Below are 22,265 nucleotides of genomic sequence, written 5' to 3' on the forward strand. Positions count from 1 at the left end.
GTGGGCTTGTTGTAGGTAAAGTGAACGCAGCTGTGGTCAGTCCAAAGGAGAGCTGTGGTGTGGCTGAAGGAGACATGTTTGCTGGAGGTGAAGATAGGGTCGAGTGTGTGACCTGCGATGTGGGTGGGGGTAGTGACAAGTTGTTTAAGTCCGAGGTTGGCGAGGTTGTCCAAAAGGGTGGTGGTGTTGCGGTCGTTGTTCTTTTCAAGGTGAAAGTTGAGGTCTCCCAAAAGGATGTACTCCTCGGAGGGGAGCGCGTGTGGAGTGATGAAGTCCTTGATGTCTTCACTAAATTGTGCGCGGGGTCCTGGTGGTCTGTAAAGGAGGGTGCCTCTGAGCGTGGTCTTGGGGTCGGTGTGGATCTGGAAGTGAAGGTGTTCAGAGTTGGCGAGATTGACGTCTGAGCTGGTTGAGATGCGGATGGATTTCTTATGGACGATAGCGATGCCTCCTCCTGTGTGGCCGGTACGGTCCTTGCGAATGATCTTATAGCCTTCCGGGATGGCAATGGTGATGTCTGGGGCTGATGTGGCGTTCATCCATCCAGCACTTTAGAGCCATAGCGAATTCGGATATAACTTTTACGGTGGCTCGCCACTTCAGTGATGTCCATGATAAGAATCCTGACCACTTGAAGTATTTTGTAATAGATTGCATACTCCCATTAAGAAGAACTGGACAGCAAGAGTCCTCAAGAATTAAACATCACAGAGGACCTATATACTTTGCTCTGAAACAATGAGGAGTGAATAAAATGGAGAGAAAAAACGAAACCACTTATTAGCATGCTACTACACACAGTACTGTTCCCATTGAGATCAAACCATTATGGTTAAACTTATCAATTGCAATATTTGCCACTGCTCCATCCAACTGCAATATATGAAGAAAATTCTTTTCCCCCCATTTCTTTATGGATGTGAGTGGTTAAGAAACCATTTAATTCATAATACAACGTATTTTTAAATGGAAAAATCGCACTTTACCTGTATACAAACTGTATGCAGATGAGCACTTTTTGGGACACTTTAGCATATAGCGGGAATACACGGCTATAGGGGCAACATCCCACCTGCAATTTCAGCATTTGTACACAACAAGTTTGGGGATCCACAAAATTAAACAGAAAGCAATTTATAGCAATTTTCTAGACACTTTTCGCATTTAAGTATTTTAATGTATCTATTTATTGCTTGGAATTTTCATAGCAGAAATGTTAAAAGAGTTTTTAATATGTATCAATTCACATCAATAACAAAAACTCTAACAGGACAGCATACATCTTCGACTTAGGCCTACATTCAGGCTGGCCCTCAGGGGCAATATTCAATCTGTCTTTGCAGAATTTACACATAACTGGCCGTAGGATCCTCATAAAATTGATATTAAAATCAATGAACTTAAGTAATTTACAGGACAAGTTGTATATGTTGTTGGGAATACCTAGCTGAGTGATAACATTGAGGTTATAGGACTGCTATTCAAAAACCTGCATTCAGGCGTGTCAATGTGTCATCCAAATTGCTTTTAATTGCTTTTAATGGTGTATTAAATATGTAGAAGTAAAATATTATGTATTTATCCTAACAAATGGCATAATTTGCACATGGCAGTAAAACCGTGGGACCGAAGCACACAGCAACGTCTCACAAATGTACTGTATAACGTGAAGTTCGGACGAGTAGTCTGTCCTCACTTGTGATACGAGCACTTAGCACTTTAAATTCTGGGTGGAAATGACGAAAAAAACATAAGATCAAGGCCCTGCGAGGCTGAAACGCGTCATGGCAGCAAAGCTCAAGAAACAATAAAGAAACGCATGAAATAAAGTGGAGTTCGTTTCCATTTTTGTATTCAGCAAGAATCAGCAACAAAAAGGACAAACTTACAATATATACATACATATATATGTTTTCAAACGTTTTTCCTGTCTCAAAGACGCGCTCCACAACAGGTAGGTGACAACCCTTTAATGCAAATGAAAGCACAATTTCATTCAGACCTTACAGTCCTCATGCTGATGCGTTTCGAAGTTTACTATGTTCTTTCTGAAGGGCATTCGCGATGACACATTATTGCTGGCTATACACTATCCTCTGGGTATTCCTGCTTTTATTGACCTCCAGTCCGTCATGCTTTATCATTTCTTGTTTTGTAATGCATGCTGGAATTTGTAGTCAATTTTGCAAACATTTACTCGCTCAAATGGGTTCTGTGTACATTCATGATATCAAGCACACAATTAAGCCCTCCAGTGGGCCTCGGGATGAATTTACGAGTTCTTATTTATTGCCCCACTGTGCCTGCACACAAAAGAGAGCCATTTCCTCTCAAGCAGTCCCGTATTTGTTCAAAGAGTGGTGTAGCTCTCCACGGCCGAAAACACTGTGTGTATATGTTTTCAAAGGTTTCTCCTGTCTTGAAGACACACTCCACAACAGGTAGGTGACAACCCTTTAATGCAAATGAAGGCGCAATTTCATTCTGACCTAACAGTCCTCATGCCGTAACGTTTTGCAGTTTACTATCTTCTTCCTGAAGGGCATTCGCACTGGCACAGTATTGCTGGCTATACACTATCCTCTGCGTAATTCTGCTTTTATTGACCTCTGGTGTGTCATCCCTAATTGTTTCTTGTTTTATAATTCACGCTGAGATATGTAGTCAATTTTGCCAATATTTACTCCCTCAAGTGGGTTCTGTGTACATTCACGATATCCAGGACACAACTAAGGCCTCCGGTGGGCCTCGGGATGAATTTCCGACTTCTTATTTATTGCCCCATTGTGCCGTCACACGGAAGAGAGACATTTCTCAGCAAGCAGTCCCCTATTTGTTCAAAGAGTGATGCAGCCTTCCTGGGCCGAAAAAGCCGTGCGCATTTGTTTCCAAAACAACAGGTAGTTGACAACCCTTAAATGCAAATGAAGGTGCAATTTCATTCCGACTTTACAGTCCTCATGTTGATGCATTTCGAAGTTTATGCACCGGAGGTCAACAAAAGCAGGTATATGCAGAGGATATGGTGAGTGACTGGGTATGCAAGTGGCTGTATGCATGAGTGAGTGGCTGTTTGAGTGGGTGTATGGGTAAGTGAGTGTGTGTGAGTAGCTGTTGTAGAGAGTGCATGGCTGTATGGGTGGTATATGGGTAAGCGAGTGGGCTTGTGAGTTACTGTATGGGTGAGTGAATGACTCTTCAAGAGGCTTTGTAGGTGAGTGAGTGGGTGTGTGAGAGGCTGTATGGATGAATGAGTGAGTATGTGAGTAGCTATATAGGTGAATGAGAGGCAGTGTGAGTGAATGGGGGATTGGCTATATAAGTAGATGTATGCATAAGTGAATAGCTGTGTAACTGAATGGTTGAATGAGTGGGTTTATGAGTGGCTATATGAGTCAGTGGGTGGGTGTTTGAGTGGTTGTATTGGTCTGTGAGTCCGTGTGTGAGTGGTTGTATGGGTGTTTAAGTGGGTATATTAAAGGTGGTGCAGCTGAGTGAGTGGGTGTGCGAGTGGTTGCTTGGGCATGCAAGTGAGTGTGTGAGTGGTTGTATGGACCTGTGAGCATTTTTGTGGCTGTGTGAGTGGTTCTGTGGATGTCATCATAGATGTTATCAGTGATGTCATTTGAGATGTCATGAGTGATGTCACTGATTATGTCATGAGTGAGGTAATTAGTAAGGTCATAAGCAGTGCATTGCGGGGTCATAAGTTATAGTTAGCTCAGGTAACTATAACTGCTGAATTTCTATGGTTGTGAAATCGAAGCCTTACTATAAAATCCTTGTAACCTTTTATTTTTTCAGTGAACTTTTAAGGTTTTTAAACATCTATTTCTTAGCTATAATGTACCAGTAACCTTTGTTTTTTTCAGTGAAATTCAAAGGTTTTTTAATGTTATTTCGTACTTTTTACCCTTTGTTTTTTGTGAATTTTGAAGGTATCTAATTTGATATCCTAACTGTAACTTGTAACCTTTGAGAGTGGGTGTGTGAGTAGTTGTATAGGTCAGTGAGTGGATGTGTGGGTGGCTGAATGGGTCATTGAGTGGCTGTGTGAATGGGTTTGTGGGTGTGTGGGCTGTATGGGTCAGTGAGTGGGTGTGTAAGTGGCTGTATGGATCTGTAAGTGGCTGTGTGAGTGGCTGCATGATTGGGGTTGAGTAGCTTTGTGGGTGTGTGAGTGGCTATTTGGGTTTGTGAGTTGGTATGCCACTGGTTATGTGGGTGTATGAGCAGTTGTGTGAGTTCCTATATGTGTCAGTGAGTGTATGTGGGAGTAGCTGAATGGGTGTGCGAGTAGGTGATTTAGTGTTTGTGTGGGCGTGGAGGTAGCTATATGAGTGACTGGGCCAGAACAGAACTTTGCCTGCCGAACTTTGCCTGCCCCTTTATCCAAACAGACTCCACAGTTTTGCATAAAATATCTTCCCAACAAGAGTACCTTGTAATGGGTAATTAGTAAGTGCTAGCTCATTGGGTAAATTTGTAGTGCATATTCTCCACCACAGCTAGTAGTGGACCATGAGGAAAGGTCTCCAGTGACCTAGTGTGCATTTAATTTTGGAAAGGTAATTGTTCCTTGAGGTCTTGATCCACAAATCTTTGATAGCATGAATCTTTACTAGAGAAGAAGACAAGACAATAAATAGTGGAATCTCCACAAAACAAGGGGACTTCCTCTTAACTTTATGAAGTATATGCTTCTTTGTTTGGTGGAGATGTCCTTAGATTTCTCTGCATCAAGAACATGTTTCCAAATCAGCAGGAAATACACTTGGGACCGTTTGTTAAGCTGTCCATCAACATGGAAAAAGGGAAAAAGACCTTTGCATACTACTAAGTAAAATGGGGAGGGACCAAACGGGTGGAGCTTGCAAATGATTTTGGGAATTTACATACACAGGGTAACTAAGCGAGAGATCCATGGACTTTAGTCTCACCAGGAGATGACAAGAAAGAACCCAAACTTCAGTCACTAAAGATCAGATTGCGTCCAATAGATCAATGATCAATCACCTCCATTAAGGCTTTTAGCTCGTTTTTCAATGTGGAATACAGAAGGAAACACACTTGCTTTTCCTTCCCCAAGCCCAAGATGTTAGGATTGTTTGTGCTTTAAAGAAGGAGATCGGAGTCACACAGCCCCTCTCCCCAGGCAGATTTTGGCCCCGGGGACCGCATCCCCAGGGCCTACCTCATGATCCTGGGTGCCCTGTAACCCACCCACTGTACCCATTGTTCAGCGCTCAGGATCGCAGGGGGCACCTCAATACCATCACGGTCCGTGCCAGCTCCCTGACTCCAGGGTGAGTTTGCATTGCTCCCAGACACAATAGCAGCCAGAAATGCTGCTTCCTGCATGTGGGAGCAATTGTTTTTACCTGTTTTCCTGCCTGCTTGACAGTGGCCAAGAATACATTCATGTGGGGGTGTCACACGCAAGACAACTACCCTGCAGGGGCGGCTCCTCCATTTGAGCCAAAGAGCATTGCCCCACTAAACACAATAAACCTCACAGATGAAAAATAAAGTGGTGATCAAGTTAATTGATTAAAATTGTACTTTTCATTCTCCCCGGTCCAAACCGAGTGTCAGGGCGGGGTGGGCTTGTTGCTCTATAGCAGCAGGGGGAGGGTGGACTTTTTAAGACAGCTGGGTCAGAACAAGTGTAGGGCTTTAGTGTCCTCAGGAGCAGTCATAGAGTCCACTACCTCCAATCCTCGGTCTGCTCTCATGCAGCATGAGAGAATTACCAGGATTGGTTAGGGAAGTTGTTGAGGGTCCTAGGCTGGATGTGAAGATGAGAATATGAAGACCAACCAGAGCGCAGAGGATTTTCAAGCAGGTAAGGGATTTTTTCTTTTTTTCCCTTTGTTTAATGTTTCTGACAAACTCATTTTCCCACCCCATTAGTTTTGCCATCCGCGACTGCCTCCCCTGAAGCTACAACCCTCTGCACAATGGGATGCAAGAAAAGCACATTAAGGAGAGCGACAAAACAGAGTAAGATAGCACATTACAGGGGGTAAACAGTGGCAAAAGTATGAAAATAATTCCTGAAGACTGGGAGGCAGTTGGTTGATTAGGCCTCAGAGTCTTGTGGCTGGCAGCATTGAAATTACAGACACACAGGGTCTGATACGAATGTCATTACATACAACATACATTGGGCTTCAATTATGAACTATCCATGTAGATTACAGACAGGTTGGCAGCCTGCAAAAAAAGAATTCCCAGTCATTTTCCTGTGTCGATTTCAGTGCAACAGAAGATCTGTTTTTTTTATCCTCCCATAGCCTTTGTTAACTTATTCTTTGCTTGATTGTTGCTTGCTAGATTTTGCACTTAAAGCTCTGTTTTGTGAAAGGTTTTCTTTACAACTGCTGAATGGTCCAAGATGTGGTTTGCTAACTCCCTCAATTAGAGTTAAAATACCATTCTTCGGCTAATATACATGCCCGAATTCCTACTATGTTGAACTGCAAAACAGACTATATCTTTCATCAAAAGATGGCAAATGAACCTAACAGAACCTGAATTCACTATTCTGAATCTGAGCACTTAAAATTGCAGAGTCAAATGTTTACACTTGCACTTGCACTTACTTACTACTGTTTCTAGAACAAAATCTGAAATTCCAATTATATAATATATATATATATATATATAATATATATATATAGCTGCGCAAACTCCCAAGAACGCCACTACAGGTCCTAGTGCGATTCAGAACCCACGAGGCCAATAGGAGACGGACCACAATCAGGATTCACAGATGTTTAATGCACAAGGTTGGAAAATGCGAGGGCAAGACGCGTTTCGGGCTTATAAAGCCCTTGTTCACATGCACTGGTTCAATGAATTCTTTTTGTTTTTATAATGCAGTGAAGCCCGCCTCCCCCGCCACTTTACTCTCAGGTCACATGATCATAAAGGTAGAGAAAAGACTCTACGATATAAATGACCAGCTACATTGCATGTACTACATGAGTTTCATTTACATCAAAAAATAACTTTTGATATTTGATATAATAAAAAGACATTTCTTTTTAAAGAAGCATTTACATTTGTAAAATTTCTTATGCAGTTATTTTTGGGATAAATCCCTGTGCAAATGTTGTCATATGTGCAAATTAGCGACCTGTAAACAGTGGGGGAACGGGAAAAAGTGGTGAAAGTGCAAATAACAAATTTTCATTGAATCACAGTCTGCAATTCATGGAGTAATTTGTATTCTATGCAAAAATGCAGTTAGAGGGAAGAGGAAAAAGTGCTGTGAGTGCATGATGATATTGATCTGTGTATAAAATGCATAAATGCTAATTTTGACTTTAAAGGAGAATTAATATCTTCCTATCTGTCTTATTAAAAGCATGCACAAAAACATTTGATACCAGTATAAATACATCATCAAGTAAAAAGATTAGATAAAAGACACCATGTGTAAAATGTGTGTTGAAAAAATCTCACATCTAAAACTCATGAATATGTAAGTATAAAAGTGAATACTATATACAGTGAAGGAGCAGAACATGATGAAATATGCATAGAAGTGGCTGACAAGGAACTTGACCGGCCACTTACATCAGTATATATGAACATAATATTTTGTAGGTGCAATGTCTCAGAATGAGTCAACTCCCTAGATCACAGGGAACCTGACATATCTAGGAAGCCAATAGGATGCTGTTTAGGATGACAAATTTTCTTAATCCGGCATATAGATATTAGAGTGAGCATTTAAAGAAAGTGACGTAGATCCTCGGTATTATTGAGGCCATTAGGCCATTTACTGTCGTATTCAAGGATCAAGCTCGACTCTAGCCGCCTCAATTAGAGCTCCCGGTTGCCTCCTCTTCTAGGCTTGGGGACAGAAGCCACTACATAGTATGAGAGGCAATTAAGGTCTTTATTATGGGTGCTTTCAAAGTGGCGAGCCACTGGATATGCCTGGTCACTATGTAAAATAGCTCTGATATGCTGTAAAATCCTGACGTGCACTTGCTGTTTTGTACTGCCTATATAATTAAGGCCGCAAGTGCACGTCAGGACATACATGGCATATTCGGTTTTGCAGGTGTGGCTACCCTTAATTGGGATATCAACAGTAGAAAAAGGAGTTCTATAATGAGTTTTATTGACTCCAAACTTGCATGCTCTGCAAGTTGTGCATTTGTGAAAACCAGCTGATATTAACCAATTAGGTTTCTGTTGTAATTCAGGGCTGCTCTGATCTAAAATTGCGCCCATGTTTTGTGCCCGCCTGAAAGTGACCAAAGGTTTGTCAGGTAACATACATCCTAAAACAGCATCTGTCTGAACCGTACGCCAATGTTTGTTGATTATCTGCCTGATTTTGTTTTCCTGACTACTATAGTCCGTGATGAATCTAGGGCAGTCTACATCATTTATTTTGGTCACATCAGTGACCACTTTGTTCTTGTTTACAGTGTTGGAGAGTAGACTGGCTCTAGAGAAACTTTCAGCTTTGGCCAGTGCTTGGTTGAATACCTGGTCTGAGTATCCACGGGCCTTCATTCGCGTTTTTAACTCAAGGATACATATTTTGAAATCCTCAGCAGTGCTACATATTCTTTTTAGCCTTAGGATTTCTCCATAAGGTATGCTGTGGATAGTGTGCTTAGGATGAAGGCTTGCGGCATGGAGCGTAGTATTGCCCGCCGTGGCTTTTCTATGTAAGGTAGTTTGGATACGGTTATTATCATCTATGTACATTTTGACATCAAGAAATTCTGCTTGTTTAGCACTGATGTTAGAAGTAAATTTCAGATTGAGGGGGTTGTCATTGATTTCAGCAATGAATAGCTGTGCTTCGTACTCATCCCCTTGTCATACAATAAAAATGTCATCAATATACCTGAGATATTTCACAATCTTCTCCCGTACCCATGTTTGGTGTGTAACCTTGAGGACCCGCTCCTCCCACCAGCCAACGTGTGAACACGCATAGCTGGGGGAGAACCAGGCCCCCATAGCCACACCCCTTAGTTGTTTCCAGATTTCCTTACCAAATGAAAAATAATTGTTACTCAGGCACCATTCAATCAAACTTAATATCACCTTGTTATGTTCGTACAGTTCAACAGGTCGTTGGCCAAGATAATATGTTATTGCATTTAAGCCATCAAGATGAGCAAGGCTGGTGTATAATTGTTCAACGTCAAGAGTGATGAGCAACATGTCGTTCTGCCATTCCAAATCATCTATTTTAGTCAAAAAGTCAGTAGTATCCCGGACAAAGCTGGGGAGATTGCTGTCCCAACTTTGTAGAAAAAAGTCAATATATTGGCCCACATTTTCTCCACAACTATTGATGGCGGAGATAATGGGCCTGCCGGGAATCGGTGATGTCCCTTTGTGAACTTTTGGAATTAAATAGAGACATGGCAGGACTGGATGCTCATTGTACATAAATTTATATTCGTCTGCTGGGATGAGGCCTTCTCTGCGGTATTTTAGACGTCGTTTGTGCAAAACATCATTAGCTTTTAAATACTCTTTATTGGTTGACTTGATGTAACAGGCAGGGTCCTGTAGTTGCCTTTGTGCCTCTGCAGAGTAATCAGATTTGGGCCAAATGACGATGTTACCCCTTTGTCTGCAGTTTTTATTATGATATTGGGGTTGTCTTTTAATTTCTTCATGAGTTCAAAATATTTGGCCTTTTGCACATTATATTTCTTTTTCTTTTGGTTGTTAATTTATTTGTACAAGTCTTTGATGTCTGCAATTATACAGTCCTGAAAAACATCCACCGCATCTTTTGCCATGATAGGTACAAAATCTGATTTTCCTTTAAATGGCGTAATACCAGCACCTTTTTGAATCATATTAATTTTCTCTAGTCTTTTTCGTGTGCTAGTTTCGCCATCATTAGTCATTGGTTGAGAGCTGGTTGCGCCTTCTAGATCATGCATATCAAGATAAAATGGTACATCAGAGGCTGATAGTTGAGCTGTGTTTTCAATATTGCTAGTACTGGTATTAGCTTCAATGCCTGTTGCGGATTTCAATTTTTGTAACGCAAAGAATTTCTTCAATTTTAATTTTCGAATGTAGCGATACACATCCACTCTAGTGGGGGCATATCTGAAATTCTGTTCGGGGCAGAAATTAAGACCAAGCATCAGAAGTTGTTGTTCTGCTTTCGTTAAAGTTATGTCTGAGAGATTTACAATGGATCTCTCTAACTCTGTTTCTTCTTCTTCTATGATTGGTTTGTTTTTTTGTTGTTCCATCCCCCTTTGTTTGCGTTTCCTTCTCCTTTCCCGTCTATTTTTGTTTCTGCGAGTATTGTTGTGTTCTTTTGGCGTGGTCTCAAAGTGTGCAACCTTTCTTCCACTAAAAAACCAAGCTCTTCATCTATAGCAAAAATAGGCATTGGGAGACCAGTTGTGGTTAAATCATCGTTTGAGCTCACCGATTCGCTTGATGTAGAAGCGATATCGGAATTAGAACTCCCCGTGACTTGATCTTGTGCCTCCATAGATGTAGTTGTTGATGTTGATTTTGGCACTTTGGTCCCTTTTCCACTGAATTGCTGTCGTTTTGTGACATTATATTTGCGCGCGAACGTGAATATTTGACCATTAGCATAGTCTGCAGCATCACGCACAAATTTACTGACTTTCCTTGGTTTGATTTTATCTGCATGTTTTTTCAGTCTCTCATTCATGGCATCCTTTAATTTTTTGATGGTTTCAGTTTCTTCCATTGCATTTATTTGTTCTTCAAGTTTCTTAATAGTGATCAAAATGGCATCTCTGTCAATGGCAGCATATTTGATTAAAATATGAACTAAATTCATTGAGGCTGCTAAATTACTTTGGCCCCATTCCTTTAACATCAAAGGATTTGGGTTTTCGAAGCTTGGAGCCAACATAATTCTTAAGCCCCTTGGTACACGTTTAGCATCTGCATATTTAGACAAAGAATAATATTCCCACCACTTGGTGATTTCAAGCGGTCGCCAGTAGGTAGTTATAGTTAGGATTTTTTTCAATGTTAAATCTCAAAATTCTATTTGGAAAAACTTTGGCGCCGGTTGACGAATCTGCCTGAATATTTCCTCAAATGGCCTCGTCGAGCTCCGGTCCTTCCCTGAAAGTTTGGGGGGGATGCGTCAAGCGGGGGCCGAGATAAAAGGGGGGTCCCAAAACGCGTTTTCCCCATGTATATTTACATAGGGCGGTCGACCTCACTTTTAGCCCGAACGGCTGAATGGATTTACACCAAATTTGGCAAAATTGTTGGAACTGGTAGCCCAATGTGCCTTTGCTATGTCTCAAGATATGTGCTCCAGTGGATTTTGAGTAATTTAGGTTCAAAAAAATATATATATCTATGACAGCGCCCCGGTACGCGCACCGGGGAGCGCACCGGGTGCGCCACGCGACTTACGGGCAGAAAGCTGATTGGTTCTTGGTTGTCTGTAAACATTCGAAACAGTCCGGAGCGGCCGCCATCTTGTGTCTCGGTAGGATGGAGACACAAGAGGTGGCCAAAACAAAGGGGTAATTGACCATAAGGGGGCAGAGTAGACCCTCCCTGACCCCCTAGGTTTGATGTGGGGGCTTTAAAAGGGCCCCGCGGGGCAAAAAAAAAAAAAAAAAATCGATTTTTGCGTGGGGAACGCCCGGTACGCGCACCGGGGAGCGCACCGGGAAGCGCACAACAGAGAAAAAAGAATGCCAGAGTTGAAAATTTTTTGGCAATATTTTATAAATGGGAGGTAGTTCTGAAAAGAACTTTTTTTTATTCTTTTTGTTCTTTAATATTTTTTTATTATTTTTCTGAACATTGTTTTAAAATTTTTTGTGTTTTTGAACAATTTTATATTTTTTGGGGGGGGTTTTAGGGAACAAACAAAAAACAGGGAATTGGAAATGGCTCAACAGGAGCAAAAAAAAGAAAAGAATTACTGTTTTCTTTCCTTGCTGTATTTGTGGTTGTCTATAGCAGTATTTATTAAGGTGACGCTAAGTTCACCATAGCATAAAGTTTTGCCACACAAAATGCAAAGAAATTTGACCTTGCCAAATTTTGGTTGAATATTTGGCACCATTTGCCGTTCTTCTGGTACAGAATGTGAGGGTACTGAAGAGGAAGTGCTGGCCACAGGGGGTAGGTTGTGCCGAAGTTCCCGGACTTCAGCCTGGGCCAAATTATTGGGATGCCACCTCTCCATGGCGGATCATGGTATAGTTACCAAAAGAATATTACTTGGAGGGATTGCCCCTGAAGAGAACTTTGTCACAGATGAGACAGGTGACTTTAGGGGCATTCACCTTTTTTTGGTCATCTGGAAAAGAAAAAAATTGCCAAATGAAGTGCACTTTGACGTGCCTTTGTCTTGGTTCTTCTGGGAGGTAGACCCTTTGATGTTGATCCTCCTCCTCTTCTTCCTCCTCTTCTTCTTGTCCTCCAAGAAATTGTGGTGGTGGACCTTCTTTTCTGGGTGGTGGGGGTGGTGGTGGGGGTGGACCAGCTGCAGCAACAAGTGAAGCTATTGTCTCCTCCAAAATAGCTCTTGCTCTCTCAATGAAGAAAGTAAGAATGAGGAAAAAAGGAGGGGGCTTTCATTATTTGGAGAAAAGAAATGAAGAGAACCAATGAAAAGTGTTATTTTCAAATCACATGACCCGATGCGCTTTACATTTCTTTGCTGCTTGAATTATTCCTTTTCTGTCACTTCTTCTTTTCTTCTTTCTGTTTTTTCTCTCTGTCATTCCACATGTTTTAACCTTATTCATTATCATACACCTTGTTTTATTCCTATTTACTTTCGCTCACTGTTTTTTTAACACCTTCCCTCAGGGTTGTTGTTTTAGTCCGGTTCTATCCCTACCTCTCATTCCACATCCTTTACTCTCTTTCTTTTTAATTTGAACATTCACTCACATTCTCCAAGTAACTCTTGTTTATTATTCTTCTACTCTTTTTTTCTTTCACTTCCTTATCTATTTTCTTTTTCTCAGTTATACCCTCTTACATCTTTTCTTTGTATAATTATCTATTATACAGTATCTCTGTGTTACTCCCTCTAGCTGTCTTTCTTTTAACATTATTCTCTCTGTTTCCTTCCCTTATACTCACTCTTTATTTTTTTTTTTGGTTCGCTTCCGGTTCGCGCACCGGCGCGCGAACCGGGAAGCAAATAAAAAAAAAGAGAGTGTTAAACATTTTAGCAATTTTTTATAAATGGGAGGTAGTTCTGAAAAGAACTTTTTTTTTATTGTTTTTGTTATTTTATATTTTTTTTATTATTTTTCTGAACATTTTTTTATTTTTTTGTATTTTTTGAACAATTTTATATTTTTTTGTTTTTTTTGGGGGGGAACAACGAAAAACAGGCATTAGAAAGGGCTCAACAGGAGCAAAAAAAAAAAATTACTTCTTGGGGCGTTTCGAGCACTTGTGGTTTTCAAATGCTCTATTATGCTCTATTAATTAAAATGATACTCATCTCCCCATAACAAATTAGTGCACCACAATAAATGCACACTAGCTTCAGGTGCGCAAAATTGTTTTGAATACTTGGGACCGTCTCCCTCGCTTCTGGTCCCGATAGAGTTTCCTGTGATGATGTACTGGCCACAGGAGTTGGTGGGTTATCCTGGAGGTGATGTACCTCAGCAACGCTATAATTGATTGGATGCCACCTCTGCATGTGGCGGTGCATAGTATAGTTTCCCAAACTATACTTTTTGTCTGTGCCTCGGGACAGAACTGCATCGCAAATGAGGCATGTCACCAGCCAGGCATTGACCTTTTTTTGCCCTCGAGGGTAAAAAAAGAAATTGCCATATAAAATGGGCTAAGCGGTGGGATTGCCGGGGCTCTTCACGCAAGAACTGCCTCGGCTCTACCTCCTCTTCCTCTTCTTCTTCCTCTTCCTCTGGGTTTGGAAGGAACTGTGCAGGTGGTCCTTCCTTCCTAGGTGGTTGTGGTGGTGGTGGGGGTCCACCAGCTGCAGCTACCACAGATGCCATGACTGAACAAGCAGGAACAGGTCTTCCTCTCACAAAGATGAAAGTCAGAGTGTGTAAAAAAGGTGGGGGCTTTCATCATTTGGGAAAAAAAATGTTCTAAACCAATGAAAAGTGTTATTTTCAGGTCACATGACCCGATGCGCTTACGTTACGTGCTCCGGCGCGCTTACGTTACGCGCTCCGGGCCGCGCCGCGGAGCGCTTCCGGGTGCGTTTACGCAGCGCGTCATAGGACGCATCACGCAGCTACGCGATACGTCACGCTTACGCGACGCTTCACGATGTTGTTTTCGATCGCGACATTGGCGCTAACGGGACGCTTCCCGGTTCGCGCACCGGGGCGCTTCAAAATAGTAAGCTTTCTGGGGCGCTCACCGGGGCGGGCACCGGAAGCGCTCCAAGACAAATGTTTTTTTTTTTTTTAAAGGAAAAATTGTAAGGACTGATAGCTATGTCTCAAGATATATGCTCCAGTTGTTTTTAAGAAAATTAACTTTAAAAAAATATATATTGGCCTATATTTGGGCTTTATATATGTTAGAGCCCAAATGTATCCCAAATGTAGCCCAATGGAGCCCAATGTAGCCCAATGTAGCCCAAAGATGGCCACCAGAGACAAAAAATACAAATGTAGCCCAAATATCAGCCAGATGTAGCGCAACTATAGCCCAATGATAGTATGTACCAGAGTGTTCTAAAGAACAACTAGAGCGGTAACAGTCTTACTTAAAAAGTGAGACTTTTAGTTAGGATTTAGCATTAAAAAACCTTTGTAATTCATATATATATCAGGTCAAAAAAGTCTTTATTCGATATTTCATCAGAAAAGACATACTACACAAATCAACCATAAAAACAATTCAGCCCATAAAAACATCCAGTTGGAGTGGGTACAGTACCCTACAGTACAAATCGCAGATATGATTAAGATTGTGTACTATTATTAAAACAATAAATTAATATGCATTGAGAACAAACTAAAAATAGCATTAAATCTCAATATACAAGACTTCATTCACAATAAAAAAAACCTTTTAAAAAACATTTATAATACAACATATATTTCCTAGGTACATAGGGCAGACGAAGAGAAAGTGGTCAATTGTTTCTTCCGACTCTGTGCACATTAGGCAGTATCCATTACCACTGTTGGCCAAAGACTTAGTTAGACCCCTGAGCGCTAGTGTCCCTACCCTAAGCTGATGGAATAGCTTAAGATCCAGAGGCCTAGTAATGACATTCCAGTAGTCTTCAAGGTGACAGACATCCTTCACCAACACAAAGGATGCCGTCAAGGAGCCGTCTGTCAGTGAAGCAGGTCTTTTAGAAACGGCCCATCCCCAGTACAGATCTCTCAACAGCTTTTTCGGGGGAAAAGTAACTGTGTCCGGATTACACCAGAGTTCCCCCAACCCCATATCAGACAGTGTGGTTCTAAGGTTTCTAACCAGCCTATCCTGTGAGAACCCTGAAGATCCCCTACTTCTAACAGGGCTTTCGCATATAGGGATAGTTCAGGCGTAGTCCACAGGTGCCGCCAAAACGCTAGTGGTCTATATTGCGCAACATCCTCAACTGGTTGGCACTCTAAATCATATAAAAGGGGAATGCGGGGTGTAGACTGCGGAAGGCCTGTAGCTGCCCTAAGGAATTTGTTTTGGGCGACTTTAAGGGGATCCAAGTTACTATAACCCCAGAGCTCTGCGCCATACAGCACTGCTGGCAAGATTTTTGAACCGTAGATCTTCATAAGTGGGGACATGGGTTTTGTTTGGGAACATTTATGTTCTTTAAGGAGAGCTCCTCCTAATTGAGCATGCTTTCTGGGGGTCCCAGCTAAGATTATCACTAAATGTGACACCAAGGTATGTAAAGACCGAGGTTTGTTCAAGGGTAGCCCCACCCATTATTACCCTAGATGTAATTGGGCTCTTCCCCCATAGAACCATAAACCTGGTCTTGGCCACTTTAACCTCTAGCTCATGTTCGCGGCAAAACAGTTCAAACCTAGACAGGGCTAGCTGTATTCCCTGCCTTGCTTTAGATATTAAAAGCATGTCATCAGCGAACATGAGCAGAGGAATTTTCATACCGGCCAGGGATGGAGCATCTGTAGGGTGGTTAGTAAAATAGTTTAGGACCCCGCTAATGAAAATAAGGTAGGGGCCAGTACACACCCTTGTCTAACACCCTTGGCGACATCAAATCTATCAGTAACCTCGCCAGGCTTACCCCAGAGAACCTGTGCATACGTCTGGGCATGTAGATTCACCGAAAGCCTTACCAGTTCTACTGGCATGCCCAGTTTTAATAAACATTCCCATGTATATATATATATATATATATATATATATATATATATATATATATATATATATATATATATATATATATATATATATATATATATATATATATATATATATATATATATATATATATATATATATATATATATATATATATATATATTACCTACTGGCGACCGCCAGTAGGTATATATAGTTAGGATTTATTCCCTATGGGATTTCTGAAAATTCTATGTCTAATAACTTTGGCGTTTGTGGACGGAATCGGCTGAAATTTTCAGGAAAATGGCACATTTTGTTTCTGAGCAGCTCCTGGAAATTTGGGGGGGGTTCGTCAAGGGGTGGCTGCGAAAAAAGGGGGGTCCCAAAACGCGTTTTTCCCATGTTAATTTCCATAGGGCGGTTGGACTCACTTTTAGCCCGAACGGCTGAATGGATTTCCACGAAACTTGGCAAAATTGTAGGGACTGTTAGCCCGGTGTGCCTTTGCTAGGTCTCAATATATGTGCTTCAGTGGATTTTGAGAAATTAACGTTTAAATCAAGATATATATCTGTAACAGCGCTCCGGGCAGCGATCCGGTTAGCGAACTTTTCGCGTATCGGAACTTTGCGATGCGAAGCTGATTGGCCCTCCGGTGTCTGTCAACATTCTAAACAGTCCGGAGCGGCCGCCATCTTGTCTCTCGGTAGGATCGAGAGACAAGAGGAGGCCAAAACAAAGGGGGAAATGAAGGAAAGGGGGCAAGGTAGACCCCTTCTGACCCCCTAGGATTGATGAGGGGGATATTATAGAGCCACGCGGGGCCCCAAAAAAAAAAAAATCCGATTTTTTCGCCGTAGAGACGCGTCTTGGTAAGCGAACCGGGCAGCTAACCGGGCAGCTAACCGGGAAGCTAACCGGCAGTGTAACGGGAGTCTGAGGAGTAGCTGATTGGCTGTCAACATTGTAAACAGTCCGGAGCGGCCGCCATCTTGTCTCTCGGTAGGATCAAGAGACAAGAGGAGACCAAAACAAAGGGGGAAATGAAGGAAAGAGGGCAAGGTAGACCCCTTCTGACCCCATAGGATTGATGAGGGGGATATTATAAAACCACGCGAGGCCCAAAAAAAAAAAATCCTGAGGAGTAGCTGATTGGCTGTCAACATTGTAAACAGTCCAGAGCGGCCGCCATCTTGTCTCTCGGTAGGATCGTGAGACAAGAGGTGGAAAAAAAAAAGGTGTAAATGAATGAAAGGGGTAAGGCAGACCCCTCCTGAACCCCTAGGATTGATGAGGGGGCTATTAAAGTTCCCTGCAGGGCAAAAGAAAAAAAAAATTGCGATTTTGCGCGGTAAAGGTGCTTCCTGGTACGTTAACCGGGCAGCTAACCGGCAGCGTAACGGGAGTCCGACATATTGTGTTTTTTGAACGTTTGTGATATGTGCACGTGTGGATTTTGTCTAATTAAGGTTAAAAAATATATATATATCTTTAAGCGTGTTCTGGCGCGCTTACGTTTTGGGTTTGGTTTGCGCTGCAGACACGATACGTCACGGTTATGCGATGCATCGTGAGGCGTCTCACGGGCTACGTGATACGTCACTTAATAAAGAATATATTTTACAGCTATAGATATTAGCTTTTAAAAAACCAATGAAATTCACAGAAAAAACCATAGGTTATAGACCATATATAGTTAGGAATTTGCATTTACAAAACCTTGAAAATTCACTGAAAAAACCATAGGTTATAGACCATATATAGTTAGGGATTAGCATTTAAAAAACCTTATTTTATTTGCACAAAACCATTGAAATTCCATATATAGTTAGTTGCACTAACTATATATCGCGGACCCGCAATCCACTGCTAATGATGTCACATATTACATCATTCATGACATGGTCAGTGACATCACTGATGACATCACTGATGACATCTCAAATGACATCACTGATGACATCACTGATGACATCTCAAATGACATCACTGATGACATCACTGACATCTCATTTGACATTACTGATTACATCACTGATGATATCATTTATGTGATAATACATGTGATAATACATCTTCAGACTCTAATATAACCTTAGATACACTCAGTGTAAACAGGCACTCACAGACTGTCACACATCCATGGAGTTACTCACACACCTAGTCAGTCATGCAAAGAATCAATCACATCTCCATTTCCTCAACTATACAGTTATACACACCTTACTTATTCAAACATATAGTAACACATATTTACTCTCTTATACAATCCTTGATACAAGTTCACAATGATTCATACAGCCACTCACACATTCACTGGCTCTTATGTTCAGTTAGTTATATATGTCAACTCTCACATGGAGTGTGTTTTACATATGTACTTACTTTGACATGTAGCACTGAGATATCCATTCACTCACCAATATACTCATGCACACAGTCAACTGTCCATACAGCTGTTTCTACATGCACTTTTGAACCCATACACCTAGGGAATCAACTGCTCACACATCTATGCACAGAGTTATACACCTCCCAGCCACCCACACACATACTCAGTCTCCCATACAAATACTTGGGCAACCATTCAATAACCCATATAGTTACTGATATAGCTACTGATTTAAACATGCAGCAGTTTACAGAACAACATAAATAATGATTGCCAAATTAAGACACTTTAATCACTAACCCATACACTCAGTGAGACACATTTAATCATTCTCTCATACAGTCAGTCATGCACCTACTAAATCCTTCATCCAGACACTTATACATCCACTCATTCTTCAATATGTAAGACATATTTTAACTTTACAGAAACATACAGTCACTGGGTGTTGTCATCAGTGATGTCATCAGTGATGTCATCAGTGATGTCATTTGAGATGTCATCAGTGATGTCATCAGTGATGTCACTGACCATGTCATGAATAATGTAATATGTGACATCATTAGCAGTGGATTGCGGGTCCGCGATATATACTTAGTGCAACTAACTATATATGGAATTTCAATGGTTTTGTGCAAATAAAATAAGGTTTTTTAAATGCTAATCCCTAACTATATATGGTCTATAACCTATGGTTTTTTCAGTGAATTTTCAAGGTTTTGTAAATGCAAATTCCTAACTATATATGGTCTATAACCTATGGTTTTTTCTGTGAATATATATATATATATATATATATATATATATATATATATATATATATATATATATATATATATATATATATATATATATATATATATATATATATATATATATATATCCATCGTTTCCCAGGAACCCTATTAGAAAAGGCCACAAAGGAAGTTGATAATGCACCCTTTATTTGCAGCATGCTAGTGGTAAAAGAGGACCAGGAAACCACTTCGAAAGTTCAAAAGCCAGACGTGTTTCGGGAATACCAGCTCCCTTCTTCTGTGGTGTGTTCAAAGAATGGACTTGCTGCAGTGTTCATTATATGCATAACACCTGCCCCTGATGGGGCGTGGCCGCAACACGGCTTTCTGGGTGTTGTAGTGCGACAGTAATTATTCCCCAGTGGGTGCGCCATCCATCGTGAAAATTACCAAAGTTCAAAACCCATGTGGGTGAAGATAGGTTCTGGTCGTATTGCCACTCCGCTTTATTGCCGAAAACAGTGTTGGAGTGAGCGCAAACCTGGAAATGCGCTCACTCACCTTCCAATCTTGCCATCATGACACCAGTTGGTGCCGGCTGGAATCCGTACTTAAACGTGGGGCCTTTTCCGTGACCGGCCGCCTTACATCCATCGTTTCCAGGAACCCAATTGGAAAAGGCCACAAAGGAAGTTGATAATGCACTCTTTATTTGTAGCATGCTAGTGGTAAAAGAGGACCAGGAAACCACTTTGAAAGTTCAAAAGCCAGACGCGTTTCGGGAGTTACCAGCTCCCTTCTTCTGTGACGTGTTCAAAAGAATGGACTCACTGCAGTGTTCATTATATGCATAACTCCTGCCCCTGATGGGGCGTGGCCACAACACGGCTTTCTGGCTGTTTTAGTGGGTAAGTAATTGTTCCCCAGTGGGTGCGCGATACCATTGTGAAAATTACCAAAGTTCAAAACCAATGTGGGTGAAGATAGGCACTGGTCGTATTGCCACTCCGCTTTATTGCCGAAAACAGTGTTGGAGTGAGCGCAAACCTGGAAATGCGCTCACTCACCTTCCATCCTTGCCGTCATGACACCAGTTGGTGCCGGCTGGAACCCGTACTTGAACGGGAACTTTTCGACGACCGGGAACGGCCGCCTTACATCCATCGTTTCCAGGAACCCAATTGGAAAAGGACACAAAGGAAGTTGATAATGCACTATTTATTTGCAGCATGCTAGTGGTAAAAGTCGCCACTTTTCTCCATCTCCATTTTCCAAGAAGCAAGCAGACACGGACCCAAAATTTCATGCTTTAGAATGCTGGTTTATTTGCCGCCATTACGCGTTTCATTCCCCAAAGGACCTTGATCACTTGATTTAAATAACGAAGCAAATCACATTCACTGGATGATGTCATCAGTGATGTCACTGACCATGTCATGAATGATGTAATATGTGACATCATAAGCAGTGGATTGCGGGCGCTCGTGATATAGTTAGTACAACTAACTATAACAGAGAAATTTCAATGGTTTTGTACGACTGAAATGTCCATCTAACTATTACACCCCTAAAACCTACGTTTTTTTCAGTGAATTTCTAACGTTTTTAAATGCTAATTCCTAACTATATCAGTCCTAAAACCTATGTTTTTTTCAGTGAATTTCAAAGGTTTTTTAAATGCTAATTCCTAACTATATCAGGCCTGAAACCTATAATTTTTTCAGTGAATTTCAAAGGTTTTTTAAATGCTAATTCCTAACTATATCAGGCCTGAAACCTTTGGTTTTTTTTCAGTGAATTTCGAAGGTTTTGTAAATGACAATTTTTTAATGTATTAATTTTTATATATTTTTTTATACTGATTTATTACATTTTTTAAACTATTTATTTTTAGATATTTTATTTTTTAAATTTACATTTTAATTACATTATACATTATATTACAAAATATACTTTCTCAGAATGAATAACTTTAGTTTAACTACTTTGCAAATAGGCAATAGACTTTTAAGTGCAGTAGTTACAGTTGTTGCAATGGGCAACACAATTTCAAACACAATGCAACATTGTCCTCAATGTGTTTTCTAGTTAAATGCTATTAGTTACTTTATGGATTACTTTTCTTACCACAAGACTGGATCATAGATTCAGTCCTTGGACATCTCCTGTAAACGGTTGAGTAAAAGTGTTTTAGTTACAGTAGTGATTTTTAAAGAATATTATTGTATTTTAAAAGTTGACACTTAGAAATGTTTTCACATAGAATCACCAATGTTATCCTATGGGAGGAAATTCACTTAGCAGGTAAGTAGTGTTATCATTACTTTTTCATACTTAGTGGTGGATCCTGGATCCAGCATTGGTGCATCTCCTGTAAACAGTTGAAAGAATGCGTTTAAGTCATACAGGAGATTTTTAAGGAATATTTTTATTTTGTGAAAATAGACACTTAGAAACTGTTCTGGTGAAAACTAGACAATGGAATCCTATGGAAGGAAATACAAGTTACTGTAAGTACGGTTAGAATAACTTTTAAGGGTCAGTAGTGGGCTGAAAGATGCAGCACAGAGGTCTCTCCTGATAACAGGTGAGTAAATCGGAATTAGTAGTTCAGCTGATTTTAGAGGAATTTTTTAAAGTACCAAAACTCCACACTACGAAGAATTTCCGAATGAAACCAGTCAATGTTAGCCTATGGTAGGAAATACAAGTTACTGGTAAGTACAGTTAGAATTACTTTTCAGGGTCAGTGCTCGGATAAAAGATGCAGCACTGAGGTCTCTCCTGATAACAGGTGAGTAAATCAGAATTTGTAGGTTGGCTGATTTTAGAGG

The sequence above is a fragment of the Lissotriton vulgaris genome, chromosome 3_1 (assembly GCF_964263255.1).
Source record: "Lissotriton vulgaris chromosome 3_1, aLisVul1.2, whole genome shotgun sequence".
In the NCBI taxonomy this organism is placed as follows: Eukaryota; Metazoa; Chordata; class Amphibia; order Caudata; family Salamandridae; genus Lissotriton; species Lissotriton vulgaris.